Raw genomic sequence first — 18,228 nt, 5'->3', positions numbered from 1 at the left:
AATTTTAATTGTGGTTATTTCACAGCCTGGGTCTAATTTCCAACACTAATTTATAATGAAATCTCTGTATTTTGCTTAGCTCCTGGCTTTATATTTCTTGCTTGCTGAGTTGCACTGAATATTGTTAGCTGACTCCCTGCTGAGAAACTCCACATAATTACAAAAAAAAATTTGCAGTGCCCTTCCCCAAGGGGTTTCCAGGTAGAGTTAGATAGCATCAGATTTCTACCCCAAAATTCAATGCCATTTCTTCTTTTTGCCTCATCTCTGTTTAACACAGAGAATGAGTCAAATGCACAGACCTTAAAGAATACCTAAAACTTCCAATAATCGAGGACCTCATTATGAAAAGAGAGTTGGCCAAGCTTGGCATCAGAGCAGCTTGCTGGAATAGTCACTAAAGGCAACAGGATGTATGATGGTGACATTCAGAAGGACCATAAGCCATTAGATAAAGTTAACAGTCAAGCAAGCTGACTGCATGAGGCACCCAAACACTTCCATGCAGTCAACATGTCAACCCACCAACAGTTCCTTGTGTTTTGGTTCATTTGCTAACACAGAGTCTGGAGCCAACCCCCTTCCCCAGCTCAGTTCCCAGTGGGTGCTAGGAGCAGCCAAAATGCAGGCAGCAGGGTCCTTTCTGCAAGCATTTCCTGCAAGAAACAGTGGCACAAGCTGGTTCCAAATCAAGGACATTTTCAACATCAGCCCTGCAAGCTTCACTTAAATGCAGCAAGTGCAAGCCCAGCCATCACCAAAAAGTGTTTACAAGAGAAGCCAGATGGGAGTAGCAATGTCACTGCCTAACCAGGGATGAGATATCCCCTTCACCAGCCTCTGCAGCATGACAGGACTGCAAAGCAACCAGGAACACTCAGCAGAGCACGCAGCCATCTCACGTATCACTTGTTCCATCTCTATCATTCCTCCATGGTTTTAAGTTAAATGGATCGTTGCTGGAGCTCCAGCCTAGCAATCCTTGCCTCTGCTAGCCAATGGAATTATTCCCACAAGCAAGCTCTGAGCAGCCTGGCTGCAAGACCCTGCCTTTCGCTCTAGCCCGGCACCACCATTGTGCTGTGTTTGATTTATGGTTAATATGCCTGTCAGCACCACGGGCCTTTGACACTCAAACCACATTACTCAATTCCACCTACCGCTGCCAATAACAAGTGCTGAAGTTTCGGTTCCCAGCAGTTTGATATGTGAAGCTGAAGAATAGTTAGATTATCACCAGTTATGCAGACAGCACATTTGACAGACTTGCAATGATGTTTTCAGCTGTCAGCTATTGCAGCTACAGCGTGGAAACCACAAAAGGGGCATACACTGAATATGCACTGTGAAGACATCGACTTGGAAGAGGCAGGCTTCTGGATAAATACTTTTTATAACATAATTGTGGCAACTCAAAATCATCAACTTTATGTCTTGGCAGAGAGGTGGTTTTCCACATGCAAATTAATTATGGTAAGCTTGTCTCAAATCAACGCTAAAAGACATGGTGGGCACGAATGTTTTCAGCAGTGACTCTGTGCTGTAGCAAACTCTCACATGACAAATGTCTGTAGTACTACAGCTCACCTCTGCAGGCAACAGTTGTAACTGAACTGCACTATCTGGTTGATTAAAAGAAATAAATCTTTTGCCATTTAAAAGATTTGCTGATATAAAGGGAAGTCAAAGTTATAGAAGTCAACATTTCAACTTGAATGGACACATCTACAACTTCTCAAGACAGGTAATCCACATCACTAATCTCTTAAAAATTATGGTTTAAGTTGATTATTGTTGGGGTGGGGGGGAGAAGAGAGGCTCATGCTGCACATAGATTTACTCAGATTATTTTAATGAAAGAGTAATACAGAAATAAAAGACACACATTATCCTGATTAATAAATTATTTGAAAACAGCATCATCATTTCTTTGAATCCTACCTTCGGATGACACAATCCACAGTCTGTTTGCCCATACTATAAAATAAATAGCATTTTTTATGGCTAGTCACTGTCTTTGCATAACACATGTTGTTAGGCTCCTATTTCACTGAGCTGTCAAAAGTACTCAACTACTACTTTCATGTAGTGTTTTCCACTTGTCTAATAAAATTTGGAACAAACATGCAAACAACAGTAGTTCAGGGGAGTTACAAGGATACAGCAAGCTTCCTCTGGGTGCTCTGCTCCCATAAAATTCTTTTGCAACTATTCAAAAAACCGAAGTGTATTTTATCTGTATACCTATCAGGCTGAGTATGGGAAGTTGTATTTAACTTCTGATCTCACTGAAGACACAAACACAGGTATTTGTCTTCGGTCCTGAAGAAACTTGGACCATTTCAGCACAGACAGTAGAAGAACCAGAGAACTGCAATATCTGATAACTATTTTTTTTCCCCCTCTGCTACTAATCCTGCAACACAGGAGAGTTATCCTGAGTTAAGCATGACCAAACATAAGCACAAGTATCCAGAGTGGCTGTGGGATTTTATTTCTTGGAAAAACTCAAAACTCACCTGACATGGCTCGAGAAACCTGCATTATATGACCTACTTTGAGTAAAGGGTCAGACCAGGGACCTCCAGAGACCACCTTCAAATTACATTATGCCCAAATTTTAGGAAGGTTTTGAACTCAAGAGGGCTCTCTGCTACCACTTCCGTAAATGCTGGAGAATCAACAGTATCACAAATCATCCCCATCCCACAGTGAACAGTCCAAGACAGGTAGATAAACAGCCTGTGCATTACTCTTCCTGAGACATGCTTTCCCCTGTGAGGAAGTGCTCTGATTTGCTTCAGATACTGAGGAACAGAACCTTAGAGAAAAGGCCCACAACCATCATTATCTCACTTGTGCTATTTACTCAACACAGTGTGGATTTCAGATTAGGACACTCCCTAAAGGTGAAGGTGAGTTTTCCATTCCTAGTTTCATCCAAAACCAATAAAGAATAGGTACCTTTAATTTGGGAATCATTGCATGCATTTCTTTAGCTGCTGCAATGAAGATTTTTGCAAGCAAGAAAAAAGAGGCAAGCTGCTCTTTGAGGCAGCATTTCAGGGTTTTTTCCAAGGTATTTTTTTTATGTGGTAATCAGAAAAAAAGCCTACTAATTTTATCACAAAAGAAAAATGGAGCTCGGGGCACAAGTAACATAAACCAATGTTTGGGATTTTAGGTTTTGTACTAATGGCTCTGCCACCCACAGCATTTTGACCAGCAGGCCCTGGGCTTGTGGTGCTGCTCATGTGACTCCATCAATAGCACACACAGCTGGAAATTTGCACTGTGGGGACTTACCTCTTAAAAAATAAAAATAAAAAAAAACAAACAGGAGCAGCTGATAGTGTTCTTATTGATATTGAAAACAACATGGAGAGCAAGCATGCTAATAGCACAGGCAGACAGGTGTGCAGCACAAAGAATAAAAATAGTGCAGCCCTCTGTTGAGCAACTTGTATTCAAGATTTATTGATTCTATCTTCCACCAAATGAGAAATAAGTGAAGCAAATCAAAGCATAAGCTAAACGGAGCAGAGCAATGTGAAACCTGTGCGGGATGAGCAGCTCTGTGCCCACCGCCTGAGGCAATCTGCTGCTGAAGGATAACGTGCCAATGCTAATCAGATGATCGGTTCCCCTTCCCATTAGGCATTCTGCTAACTCAACAGATAAGCATTCACTCTCCTGTGGTTCCTTTAGGAATGCCAGCTCAACTTGGGAGGCAGCCTTGCTTTCCTTCTGAGCTACATTTCAATGTTCTTGTCATTCCTCGGTCTCAAGCGCAGTCCTGGAGATGCTGACACCACATCCACTCCCCACCCCACGGTACTGAGCACCAGCCAGCCCTCAGCAATGCACCGCCAGCCTTCCAAAAGCTGCCAAATGTCTTGCCCTTTTGAGAAAAAATATGTGATACTGCAGAGCATGGGCTGCCAAAAGAGTGTATGCTGATCTCTGAATGGGTATAAGACTATGTTACAGCAGGGATAGTAGAGAATGCAGTGGTCAGAAAGGTCCAATTACTTCTTTGATAGGCTGAGAACCTATCCTGTGCTCAGAGCCCAAAAAGTCTTCAGGCAGCTTTTGCTGGTCACATGCATTTTTGTTTTATTCAGCATTAAGGCATTAAAAACCCCAAAACCAAACAGCACCAAACAGACAAAACAGCACCACAACAGGCAGTGGAAGAAGCACAATTGCAGACTGTACCAGTTTCAAGACCATGAATTTCCCAGCTCATCTTATTCAAAAGTAAATACAGCACAGCTTTCTGGCAAGGAAAAGAGAGAAATGCTCTCTTTGGGACATCTCATGGGACCACAGAGCAGGAAGACACACAACAGATTTTACCCGTGTTTGATGTTGCCTGGAATGGCTGGGCTGGCTTAAAGGTCCAAAGCTCTTGGAAGTCAGTGGTTTCCCTTAGGCTTTGAATACATCCTGGTAACTGATATGTAAAATAATGGTCCTGTGAGGGGAATGATGTACAGAGTAAAAAAACCCTTCTGCATACTAAATAGAATTGATTCATTCTGGTATGTGCTCGATCATCTGCTAACAAAAAAACATAAATGTGTGCTTGTGTTTATATTCTCTATTGAAGAAGATATATTCCAGAATGAATAATATTATTCAACTGCCGAGTCAGACATGCCACTCACCATGTCAGATATATCACATACAAGCTCTGACACACTGCCTGCTAAATGAGACAGATTAGCTCTTCCTCTGAGCACATCAGCCTTTAACTGGCTATATTAACAACTGGGTCAGGCAGGCAGCATGCTCAAAGTTACCACCTACAGAGTCACAGAGATAATTTAGTAAGCTGCATCTTCACAGAGTGCCTTTCCCACCACGATCTAAAATAAGGTAAGGCTGATATAATGTGCCTGCCTGGAATCAAACTCATTGCTGTGCAACAGCCTTTAATAGAAAATATATCACTTTTGAAAATTTGCCTTTCTGGGGACACACTATGTGCATGACTGGGTGAAGTCACTGCCAGAAAATGTTATGGTCTACAGAAGTTGCACAGGAGTAGTATTTTTAATTTTTTCTGCAGTGCTGATTATTACTGTTCAAACACAGGAGACACCAGCCAAACTTCTCAAGTAATTGGAGGCAGGGATTCAGCACTGTGAGAGGAGCAGAAGTGCTCTCTCTAGCATAAGAGACCCAGCATCAGTTTTTTGTATCAGAGACATCTCTGGAAAATTTATCAAGCAAGCAAACAAAAAGACTCCCCCCAGGCCAAGCAGAGCTCAGATACTTGGTCACTGCTGATGCCTGTACTACAGGGTAAGGTACTTACTTATCCATGTGTTTAAATACCTATTTCCTTAGAGCTCAGCCTCTGACTTAGATGGCGCTTTAGTTCTTTAGGGAGCACAAAATTACCCACTGCATGAGATGACCCAGGGTTGATTTATTGCTGATATTAGCTTTTTGTGAGTGAGATAAGGAGGATTATAGGATATTATTCCCCATTTACCTTTGCACCCATTTCCAGCAGAGCCACTGCAAATACACCTGGGGAAGCAGGCAAAATGGAGAAACTAGGAATGAATAGGCTGCCCAGCACTTGCATTTCTCAGCTCTGCATGCTTACAGATGTTCGATTTCTTTTTTGTGCCTATCTAACATAAACTACCTAATAAAATATGCTTTCTTTGCCTCCCAAGCCACTAACTGAAATTAACAGTTACTGCCATGCAAACAGGGAACAAGGGACTTTGTACTTTCCTATATATTATCTTTTTCCAGTTCAAACCATCCAAGAATCTGAACTCTTCATGGAAATACCTGCCAGGTGAAGCCCACCTGATCCATGCCAGCACAATCCCCTTCTCATAGCACCAGCAACTGATTATGCCTTCCCAAACAATCCCACATGTTGTGGTTGCTGTTTTGTGAGGAACAGGAGAAAGGACTGTTCCTTATCATCCCCCCAAGCAGGAGGGAACAGAGTTGTAACCCCTGGGAATTAAGTCACAGTCCCCAGCACAACTAGGGCATTGTTTTGCTCTTGCAAAAATGATTAAGCATAGCTGTGTTTGCTGTGCATTAATACAATACTGTTCCTACTGGAAACCATCAGGGGTTTCAGCTGGAAAATACTGAAAGAGAAACTATATGTTAATTTTCAGGAAAAAAAATCAAATATATGCCTTTCAAGGAGACTACAGCACTTTCTAAAACTTTCAGGGCTAGCACCAGGGATAGGACTGTTCAAGATTAGACTGCACCAATGCTGATGGGCCCATTTCACTGTCAACACTGATGCTTAGAGGGGAGCTACTCCAGTCACCCCATCTCATGTCAGTAAAGCTCTCCTACATCACAGCACCACCTGTGCTTGTTGCCACTGTCTGCATCTCATCAGTTAATGATCAGCTGAGTGAATCAAGTGCAAATAAAAAGGTGCAAAATGATCAGATCTAGAAACTATCTATGCCAGTTGCTCCCACAGAAAAGCATGGGAGCAGGGAGAGGTTAAGTCCCTTCAGTGCCTCTGTTTATACAACTGCTTAATAGAAGCTGAGCTCCATGGAAAATCTAATTCATAGTCCATGGTTTAATCTTGTCCATTTATTTCCTTTCAGCAAGTAATATCTCTTTTGTTATTTTAATTTAGTCTTTGGGATTTAGTCTTTTACATTAATTTTAATATTCACTCCATAGAAACAAACGGATATGTCAACTGTTAAGCACATAGGGTTCCAGCTAGAGAGGTTTATAGCTGTGGTTTCTCTAAAACACAGAACCCTGGATAGAAGCATAGTAAAAGACACACAGGTGAAGCGAGAGAATGCAAGAGATGATGAGGCCAAATATAACTAACACAAATAGCACTTGCAACTGCAGCAAAAAGCAACTGCACTCTGCTTTTTTTTTCGCTGGTTTTGTGATGTTTGGTTTCTTCCTCTTAATAGCAGCACAGTTAAAAATCTTGCCAAAAATCATTTTAATACTTCTTCCTTCCCAGAATGGCAGTGCAGAAAACCCCAAAGTTTTTCCAGCAGCCTTACTCTGAAAGTAAGTGACTTTCATGGATGCCTGGCATTTGGCTGGTGTCAAACCACGACACCTGGTCACTAGCCCCATTTCTCTTGCCTACAGAATTATTCAGAACCACTTACCTTTTTCTATCCATTTTTGTTATGAAAGTTGGAGAAGGAATCTCCAGAAATGGAGACAGTACAAAAGGGGATGGCCCAGGTGCCATCACCTTTTTTGCATTACTCTTTTTTCAGTCAAACTACTTATCATGTGTGAACTTTCATGGCCCTAAGAGTGGAAAACCCCATAATCTTCCTACTGCAGAATTTGGCTATAGTTTTTTATACCTTCCCAGGTGCATGACTTTATTTGCTTCCCCTCTAGAAGATGCAAGTGACACTTACAGTTCTGTATCTTCCTACAGAGTTGGTGGGTAGCCTACTGCCAAAATGAGAAAACTGGTTCAATCCCAAATACAAAATTGCTGGCATTCCCACACAGCCCAAGAAGCAATGCCTATGAACATTTTGCTTGGGTTTTTCATAGCAACACCATATATATTAGGAATGAACTGCAGGTCAAATAGTCCAGCTATTCACTTGCTAGCTTAGCAGCTTGAGGCTCTGCCTCAGGGCCTTTCACACCAGCAACTATTAACTACAAAGAAATGTCACCTGTGCTGGTCATTATTGTTAATTATGGAATTCCTCTATTCATGCATCCCTGTACTGAAAGCTTTTCCTCTCAGTCTCCTTCCCCCACCATTTAGGACCAGGTTACTGTGATTATCACACTCGGAGTGCACAGTAGAGTCTTAGGAAAAGCCAGACTGCTACAACTTTTTCTGCACTGGCTGCAGTAACATCGAATAGACAAAGTGCTAAAGCCCTGCCCGTTGCTGTCTTGCACTCTTATTTTACAGTTACCTGGGATTCAGACCACCCACAGTCTTGAGGTCTGTGGATTCAGAACTGTTTACCTGAGCCCATCCGTGGCAGACGAGAACTTATCATCTGGTTCAAACACAGGATAGATGGCATTTATGGATTCATACAAGACTTTTCCTCAAACAGCAAGGACAGCTTGAAAAGAAAGGAAAAGGGATAGTAAATATTCAATGTTCACAGCAAGCTACCTGCATCTCATGGAGAAAACTTTTCTATTCTGTATGATCTGTGAGCTGCCTAATGTGCTATGCTTGTGCTGCCTTACAACACAAGCAGACAAGGGCTGAAGTGAAAAATGGGATGAAGTGCACTTTCCATGAGTAGATAAAAGCTGGAAACAACTAGAGGGTAGCACAGAGCCCTGATGCATACAACTACCACAGTAACTAATATTTGTTTAAATTTTGCAGGCTTCCATTAAACCAGTAAGGCCCAAAAGACCATCACCTTTCCTTACCCAATAACAATTTTGATTCATAGCTTTCAGCTCGCACAGATGGAAGATTTTAAAGCTTTTCTCACTCCTGAGCCATTTCTCCACAATACTTCTGCAGAAAGGGAACCAAAGTGGCTTCTACTCAGTGACATCTGTATATGCCATAAAGCAAAAAAAAATCCTCCCACTTCCAGCAGGAATTTCTCCAAGATGCAACTATCCTTGCAGATTGTTATCCCTAACTGCTCCTGGAGGATGCACTCACTATCCCTTAGGTATCGGTCAGCAATTTAAATCCAGAGTCCTTATTTCATAAAAACTTGATTTGTCTTGGAATCTGGAGTTTCTTTAGGAAAAACATTCAGGAAACATCTCTCTTCATAAATCCAGTCTAAAAGGTCCCTGGGTGCTAATATGATTGCGCACTATAGCAAATAATTTCTAATAATTTATGTCTATTATGACATATGGATATAACAGCCAAGGAGTTATCCTGAAAACTATCTGAAATGTTGAGTTCAGCATGCCTTTCACTTCTTGAAAGTTTTATGGGCTCTATTACTGTGGGGTTGGACTCAACAGGCTAAATAAAGCTTTCCCTTGCTTGTCCAAACTGAAACCTAAAATAACACAGGGGAAATAAGCATTTCTTTTCTACACAGCAGCACACACAGAATTTTTTTACTGAAAAAAAAGAGCTACAGCAGTCAAGCCTCTGGGTCATTCTTCTCTCTGTGAAAAGACTGGTTAAAAGTATATGTTAATGTTCCCTGTCAGTTTTTCTTCTCTTAGCCTCTTCCTTCCAGTGCTTTCATTATGTTCCCCCTTCTATGTAGTTTTAAAAGGTTTCCTTGTTTGACAATTTTGCTGAAGGCAATTATGTTACTTTCTTTCTCCTGAGCTCAATATACAACAGCAGAAATGGTACACTGTACATATGGTTAAAATCTGTTTTAAAAACACTTGCAGATTGCTATCAAATCTTGCTGTGTGTCTTGTCATTTGTGTTTAGCAGATTCTGTGAAGAAGCTCTAACACTCTGCTGTGGGATAGTCCCTTTCTTGAGACTGAGGAGATAAAGTTTCTATTGTTCAGCAGAAGAGATGGTTCTGCATTAAATTGAAACAAGAAAAACATATTTAGAAACCAGGAAGGAAAATACACATCTTGGGATGACAGCACAGCTTCATGCGCTTCATTAAGTGTTCATGAGTCAAGACTATTCACCTTTCTGATGAGAAAACCGTTCTTATTTTCAGTTTTTAATTGCAAAAAAAGGCATACTGAAGGTCATAAGGGGCTTCATCTCAGGGCACTCCCCTCTATGCATAGCAGTTTAACATTCACCTGCCATTACCAGACTGCAGTACAAATTCTGCTGCAGGATTCAGTTGCATTGGCTAAACCCAGACATTTTACCTCCTTTGGAGTTATCAAAGCCAACACACAGGCAGAAGAGTTTTTGACACTTCTGAATTCTTTCATTGAGCCCATTCCTCTAGCTCGTGGACCCTCTGGTGTACAGGCATACATTTGAGCTCAGATTTCAGTCTTTCTCTTTAGTGGGGCACTGATAATGTTTGAATCCTCTACTTGACCTAGTATTTTCAGAAATCATGGAGAAATTCAGCACAGTCAAGACTCCTCCTCTCTAAAAGTAGCTATCGGTCAGCTAAAAAGTTGAAATATTACCAAGGTGGAGTTATAATATGGGATGGATTCACAAGACAGCAAGTGCTGTGACTTCAAAATGAGTCACACTCTCCCTTTGCTGCTGTCCTGTTGCCATCCCAAATAACACTTCAAGAAGGAATTTTCTTTCTCAGCCACCATCTCAAAATATCCATTCTAATGGGGAAAAAACCCCACTGTGCCTACAATATAAACACATCTTATTTGCACCTTTTTGGGAAAATGTAGTGCAGTGAGAACCTTGGCATCATCCTGGTCCATTACAATCTCATAGGTGGGAATGTGACACAGACATCTCCACCTCACTTGACCCCAACAAAAAAAAACAGGTGAATTCAAGTGAATTGAAGGAAATATAAGAACCTAAATTGCCTAAATTTGGAGAGTTTGAAATTACAATTTTAAGGGCACATTCGCTTAGCTTTGGTCTCAATTTTGGCTTCTTTTAAACATTTTCTTTGTCAAACTGGCTTTCCCTATCAAGGGAATATAAAATTATATGCAAGCCATTTAGGTACACAATATATATTACCACAGCACAAAGGACATTTGGAAAGTTGAAATTGGATGAACTTTGCAAGAAAAAGCCAGCTTGGGGAAAGTTACTTCTATGCATCACTGCCAAGTTTAAGTAATAGAGTAATGACATGGGACTGGACATATAAAACACCATCTGGTTAATTAAAATATACACAAAGGTGGTATGCAGACAAGTAACATCTGAACGTTAACAAAGTAAAATGGTAAAAGAAATTAACCCTTCAGTAACACATTGATGTCAGAGATAGATCCTACAGAACAGTAGGGAAGTCAGCTTCTCCAATACTCACACCAAGTGCAGGTCATGCCAACATTTTAGCTGCAATTCTGTAGTGCATTTAATGTTTATGTAACTTAAAGCATAGGCTCTGTGCTTGTAAATCCTTAAATTCACATATAATACGCTTAAGTGCTTTTCTTCACTTCAAACAAGTGTGCTGCTGTCTCTCCCATCACTTGTAAATCACACTCTCATCTCTTTACGTCACTGTATATGTAGTGTCACATATGTAGTCTCAGTTGCTGGTCTTGCAAATCAAATGGTGCAACATGGCTCTAACATTATAAAATCAGGAACTGAATCATTACAGTTGATAAAAAATTTTTCTCAAGTTCCTAATAACTCAGTTCTGCATCCCAGACTAATCAGAAGGTGGCAGTATTTCAAAACATTACTTTTTGGTTTTACCAGAGGGGCATTTATTTTTTAATTGACTACTTGTTAATAATGAATTTTATTATTCCTAACATTTAAAGGTCAAGAGCTGTAACTTCTAGTGGCTGAGGTGCAGTGGAAGCAGTAACATGCATCAGACTGCAATTTTGAAGAGAATCTGGTGAATCCGTTAGTATGGGGAGACATAGAGGGCTGCATTTGCTTTCTAACTTCTTTTATTTGCTATAAAATATTTGTTAGATGCTTTTATAGAAATGACCACTTCTATGAAGGATGAGATAAGAATTTCCAAGGTGTCCAGAGCTTGTTCTTGTTTCCCAAAGTAGTCCCTAAATTCAACAGTGTTACTGGGAAATATTTTGCCTGATTTGTACCCTGTTCCTTCTACAGATTCATATGAACTATCCCCTTGCACACTTCAAATTTCCACCCTTTGTTTTAACGACAGTCACACACACTGTGACTGCTCTTCCTGAAACTAAAAACGTCCTACTCTTGTGTTTGAGCTGCCACCACTTTGTCTTCTACCCCTGTACAACACAAAATGAATTTTAGCAGCCACCACCCTTTAGCACCTCTCACTTTACGTGCGCGAGAACCTTCACACCCTGGAGAGAAACATTCCCTGAACAGTTTCATAGTAAATCTAACTGTGGCTTGAAGCTCCAAATAACAGCTCAGGATCCCCCAGCTAGCACATTCAGGAAAGGCACTGCAAACAAGGTGTGAGCCTAGTCTGGCTTTCCCACGTGCTTTCGTGGCCCCACAGTGAAGCTGTCTGATCAAATTAAAGGAAGGTGAGAGAGAAAAGAAAGTCTGCCTTCACTTGGCAAGTAAATCAGCAAAGGTTCTTATAGAAATGGAAAAGATGACAGAAGAATCTTTGCCTCCAACAATGTTCTTCCATTATTTAGTTCTGCTCGCTTTTAACAGGGTTTTGTCCAATAACTCTAGAAATACCATTCCAGAGTACAAAGGAGAGGGGGGTAGAAGTTACACACTAAAATACAGTTGCTCTGCCTTCTTCCTTATCTTTCTACCTGCACAACTAAAGGAATTACCCAGAAAAGAGGAAACATTTTGTTGGTGATTTGTTGAACCTACTTGCTGTGTCAAATCATCTGTGCCAAGATATTTAAGGAAATTAAATACCATAAAAACCACTCATGAGACCGAAACACAGTGAAAATATCCAAGCCAAAAAATAGTCTATCAATCTGAAATAAGAACTAGGAATACTACAGTATTCCTAAATCAGCCTCAGTTTGCCATAGACTTGAACTAATATTCCCCAGTGTTCATGGAGGAGTCTGGATTTACAAAAGCTGTTAAAAATAATACAAACAAATAAAAACAATAATACAAACAAAGAATATTTTGAGTTGGAATCACAATGATCATCCAACTCCTGGCCCTGCACAGAACAGCCCCAAGAATCACACCCTGTGCCTGAGAGCATTCAATTGCTATGAATACAGATTGTCAGCTTCCCTTGAATAGCACTGATCAAACTAACTGTATTTTACATTTTGGGCTTAACTGGAAAAATAACTTCAAATACTGGCTGTTGGATACAGTTTAAATTTTACTCACATTGAATCAATGCAAACCAGAGCTATTTAGTGGATTTACTCAATGTGTACCAGCAAGGCAACTGAAAGGAAATTCCATCCACCTTTGCTTTGATAAGGCAAAATTAGGCAGGGAGTCATGGAGTTAAAATGCTGAACGATTTACATCCCCAAATAACAAGAGAAGAAAATGAAATTCTGTTTCTATTTCTTCAGAGCAATTAAGACTGCCAGCTGCCTGGGCACAAAAACCCAAGAAAACCCACTATCTCCTGCTAACGTTTTATTATAGTCACTGCCTGACAATCATTTTTGTCAAAGAGCCACATTCTGTAAACACTTGTCAGTGGTCTCCGCTGCCTTGCTTTGCTCCTGTGGTGAAGCATGAAGTGAAACAGCGATGCAGGAGTATTACCACAGTTGCTTTCTCTTCTCTGACAATAGCCAGGCCTCTTTGGAAGGACCTCCGTGTTGGCAGGCTGCTTTTCATTACAACAAGGCAGCCAATTTTGGGTATCACTTGCAGCTGAAAAATTGTGAGTAAACTGCCATTACTTGCAGTAGGAACTGAAAAGGCTTTGACTTGCAGAAGGGAATATCACAGGCCAACGAGAAATTCTCTTTTATTTAGGTGGACTGGAGAGAAAATGAGGGTTCATGCCCTTAAATCGCAGTGATCCTTTGTTCTGTTATCTTCTTATACAGAAGTGGGAGAGCCAAACACATTTCATTTGTACTCAGAGATGAGAGTTACCCCCGTGCTCAGTTATACTGGACAATGCTCTATTGAATTGTCCAGGACAAAAGCAGTTTGTGTGAAGCACAGATTCCCCCTACAATGCCATCTGGTTTCTGAGGGGCAAGTTTTGCAAGTACTTAAGCATCACTTTGCTTAGTGCTGCAGTGTTTAACTGTTAGAGGAGCTCGACTTGCATATTAGTAGGTAGTCAGGTGCACAAAAGTCAAAGCCCCAAAGTTTGTTTATGCCATTGTTTAGAGATTTCCTGTACGGCCAAGGGCACACAGCAGTTCACCGTCTCTTTCCATGTGCCAAGTCAGCTGGGTCTGCACCCACAGGAATCCCCAGAGCTCTACAGACACACCTTTAGAATCCAAATTCTTTAAAATTTGTCCCTAAACTTCCAGAGAAAACAAATCTTGTTAGGGGTGATGTGATGCCAAAAGCCAGGTGTGTTTGGAAAAGCCTCTTATTTTCACAAGCAGGGAGGAAGTCCTCTCCATAGAGCAGTTGACACCAGAGTGAGTTTTCCTCCTGCTGGTTCCCAATACACTTATTTTCCAGAGCAGGATGTTTCTGCATTGGCATGATGCAGATTGGAAGAAAGCAGCTCTTCAGTGGCTGTGCCAGGCGAGGCGCTGCCACACACAGCTTGACTGTGCTGATACTAAATGCTCTGATTCTCACCCTAAACAACAGTGCTAAATAAAACAGCACGGTGAAGTCTCTCATTACACAGGCAAAAGGAGGTAGGGAACGTGAGGCATCTTACTGGGTGGGATTTCCTATTTGCACCCCTTTCTGTTTTTCTAGATTTGAGTTTTAAAATGGCTTATATTTTGCCTGCAGCAATTTCTTTTAATAACTGCAATTATTCTCTTCCATTGTTCTGACTCTTACAAGCAAATTAGGGAAATTCAAAGGCAATTTTCATGATTGTTTGTTGTCGGGGGCTTATGAATGGCTCCTCTGTTTCACTGGGATGTTTCATTAAATAAATAATGAGTGTGGCACAAGAGTCATAAACAGTCAGATAAGGATCAGTTAGTTTTAGGGACAGATGCCTCTTGGTGCTTGGGTGAGCAAGCAGGAGACACAGCAGGACTCTCTCCAGCTACAGATATTTAACAGCTTCCATGTTTAAGAAAGGGCAATTTTGCTCTCCTCACATGCGACTGTGCATCTTTAAAGATCTCATTTTGCACGCTTCTCACACCCTACCCAGAAATTCATGAAAAGAGGGGGTAGTGTTGGGAGGTTTCACATCCCCTCTTCTCTCAGTGCTTGCATAGCAGGCAGAGAGAAGTTGCAGGCCACAGCAAAGGGCAACCTGAATAAATAACACCAGGACTTTGTGCCATACTGTGTGGGAAATAACATTCACAATGTGAGCTTACAACAACAGCAAGACTACATTTCTGGAAAGAATCCAAAGTCAAAGCCTCCAAAAAAGACTCAAGCATCCATTTATCCTGCTCAAAATATCATGCAAATATGTCACTAAGTGGCATTCATCAATGACAGAGGATCAAGAACACATGCCAAATCATTTCATGTTCAATCTGGCTGGAGGAAAGTGAATGTACAAGGCAAACTTAAGCTAATAACTTCCAAATGCTCTCCCATCTCTGAGTTTTTTTAGCATAAAACAGGACTAATTCCCACTTCCATTAATACGCATATATTCCTCTGCTAGATCACTGTAGACACAAGCCAGGTATAAAAGACAAGCCTAATGTTTTTAGCCTGGTTTAGTTTTTTAAGCCTCTGATCAACTGTAATCATATCCAGTGAAGTGGGAGAAATCTCAGTGTAAGTTACATAAAATTAAATTTGATTCAATACGTCCAGCATTGTGCCTATGTCATAGTGGACTGTAGAGGCTCAACAGCATCAGGTATCTTCATAAGTGTTCCCAGTGGGCACTCATAATTAGCCATGAGTCAGGCATCTGCATGATCCTGAACTTAAATCACTTCTTTCTGGATTACTTTACTACATACTTTTTAATGTTGGTGAAGGCAGAGAAATAAGAAGTCTCAGCAAAATACCTGTTACCTGGATAACAATTCACATGCAGAATCTTCTCTGCTTATCTAATATCATTTTGCATCACAGGTATTGTGCAGTCCACCTTGGCTACAGACAGAAATCAAACCATTCGCCTCCTGAATGACTCAGCAGAGAGAAAGTCAGAGACAGTGCTAAAGCATCTATCAAACCCTGTGTTCATAAGGTGCTCTGAAGAGGTCCTGCTTCATAGACACAGCTTGGCAAACCATAGAATATAGAGCTTCTTCTCAGAGATCTGTGCTTATGAGAATTCCTAAAAGCCCAGAGGCAAAAATCTAGCTCTGACTGAAGGAAATTAGCAACGCTCTCCCTCATCTTCTTATCCCAAGGCAACTTGAGCCTAAGTTCTAGAAATATTAATCTCTTCTAAGCTACTCTTGTCACATAAAGACTGTGGACCATAATCCAAATAATCACTTTAGTCTACAACTTTTACTCCAGTATTCAGAACTTTCTTCATTTAGTACCTTTGAAAGAAAAACCATGCCCAGCTTGCTCTACAAACTTGTTCAGCCTCATGTTCTCCTGAACTCTCCAGGACTAAAAAAAATTTGCTTTTCACCCATCGGGAATAAAGGCAGAAGTTCTGTTCAGAAAATAGCTATATATGTACTCACCCAAAATAGTATATAGGTTACTGATATCTCTACAAAAACAAAGAACATTTGTACAAAAAGGAAAACTGGTCTTGTTACTCCTGAATTTTAGCTATAAGGGTTTGAATCCCTCTTTGGAGCAGTATCTCATCACATCTTCTCACACTCCAGAGAGCACAAAGACCCTACTGCCCACAAACTGAATAGGTAAAAGAGCTCTTTGCAGCCTCTCTCTTCTACACAGCCATGCCAAGAGAAAGGTGGCTGTTCATCAGGAATCCTTAAACTTTTTGCCACAACATTTCTAGCCCTGTCATTTGCTTCGAGATTATTCCCTATTTCTCTGTGTTATGAAAAAAAATTGCAGAAGAAAATAAGAAAGTGAAGTGGGTTTTGCATTTATTCAGATTTTTTTCCCTAAAAACCTAAGCCTACATGAGGCAGAAAAGAAAACCCTAGACAAAAAAAAATTCTGTAAAGCTACCCAGAAACATTTAGACCATTCCATATCTCTGTTTTCTTACTCTCTGGTAAACTGAATTTATACAATGAAGGGAAGGCATAAAAATAGTCAATGCTTTCTAGAGCCATTATTGGAAACACCTAATGACAAACAACTCTATTAGTAAACAAAACCTGCAAGTCTTAACACTGTAGCCTTCTGCATTCTTGTGTTGGCTTTGCTGTCCCTGGTCAATAGAAGCTTAGTTTATGATAATTTTAAAAAAATGACAGTGCTTACTGTACAGAATCCTAAATAGTGGTAGAGCAGATAGAAAAACTAAGGCTGGGGAGCTAAGGAGAAATAATGATTGGAAGCAGCCTGAACATAACCCTTCCTTATTCCAAATGAGATTGTTTCCCGTTAAGCACTATTTCAAATAGCACATGCTTGCCATCCCAAAATGTAACATTTGAACTATTAAAATGATGTTTTCAACACAGAGCTTTATCTAGCAAAGAGTCTGATCCAAAACCACTTTATTTAAGGAAATTTTCCTGCTGATTGGAACAAATGAAGCCATGAAACAAGGACAACCAGCACAAGTAGATAGAAAACGAAGAGCAGATATAACAGCGGTAATCATCTACATAAAAGTTTGCAGGAAAACGGAAGGGGGCAATCTATTCTCCTCTTGCAGGGTAGACAAGATAAAAATAACAGGCATAAGTTACAAAAAAAACCCCTACATTTCACAGGGGAATAAAAGACAATGACTTGTTAGCAGTGGAGCACTGGACTTTGCAACAAGATGAAGCAGTGGTCTCTTTCCCCACCTGCAGAACAGCTACCAGACAGCTCTGAGGAAAGGCTGGGGCACATCTGGTTCTGCTCGGCCACTGAAAGATCCCTACCTGCCTCAGTTCTGCCAATTCTTCCACTACTGCAAATTGCAGCAGATAGCTGCAGGATGAGAAACCCCAAACCCTTCCATGGTCCCCAGTACCTAAGCCTCCTCTGTTTCACAAGGAAAGGCATGGGAGATAGTGCAGTTATTAGCATTACTCTTATCCTAGAGTGTGGGAAGAGGATGATCATTATAGAAAGGTACAGGAATTTGAGACAAGTGGGGTCCTTGCCACCTCTGCAGCTCCCCCACTACACCCATTGCTGCTTCTGGTAAAGCAGACGCACACACATGTTGCAGGAAAAGCTCTGGGCTCAAAATAGGCATTTGGGTAACAGTAAATGAAACAGACAGCAACATATTCAACACTGTTCAGGAGATTTAGAGGCCTCATCCTGACGGGAAATGAGGCAGTCACTGCGTAGTGCCACTTCTGAAAACAAAGCCTGAATCTCAGGTGACATAGGAATCCTTACAAACCCTATTGCACATTTAAACTAAAACAAGAGCCAGTATACTGCCATTCATAAGGAAATTTTACATCTCTTTTTACAGTCCTACTTGTCATTTGGGTGCCAAACATATATATATGTATCAT

This window comes from Poecile atricapillus, chromosome 4 (genome assembly GCF_030490865.1).
Source record: "Poecile atricapillus isolate bPoeAtr1 chromosome 4, bPoeAtr1.hap1, whole genome shotgun sequence".
Classification (NCBI taxonomy): Eukaryota; Metazoa; Chordata; class Aves; order Passeriformes; family Paridae; genus Poecile; species Poecile atricapillus.
This window is presented reverse-complemented; position numbering follows the sequence as displayed.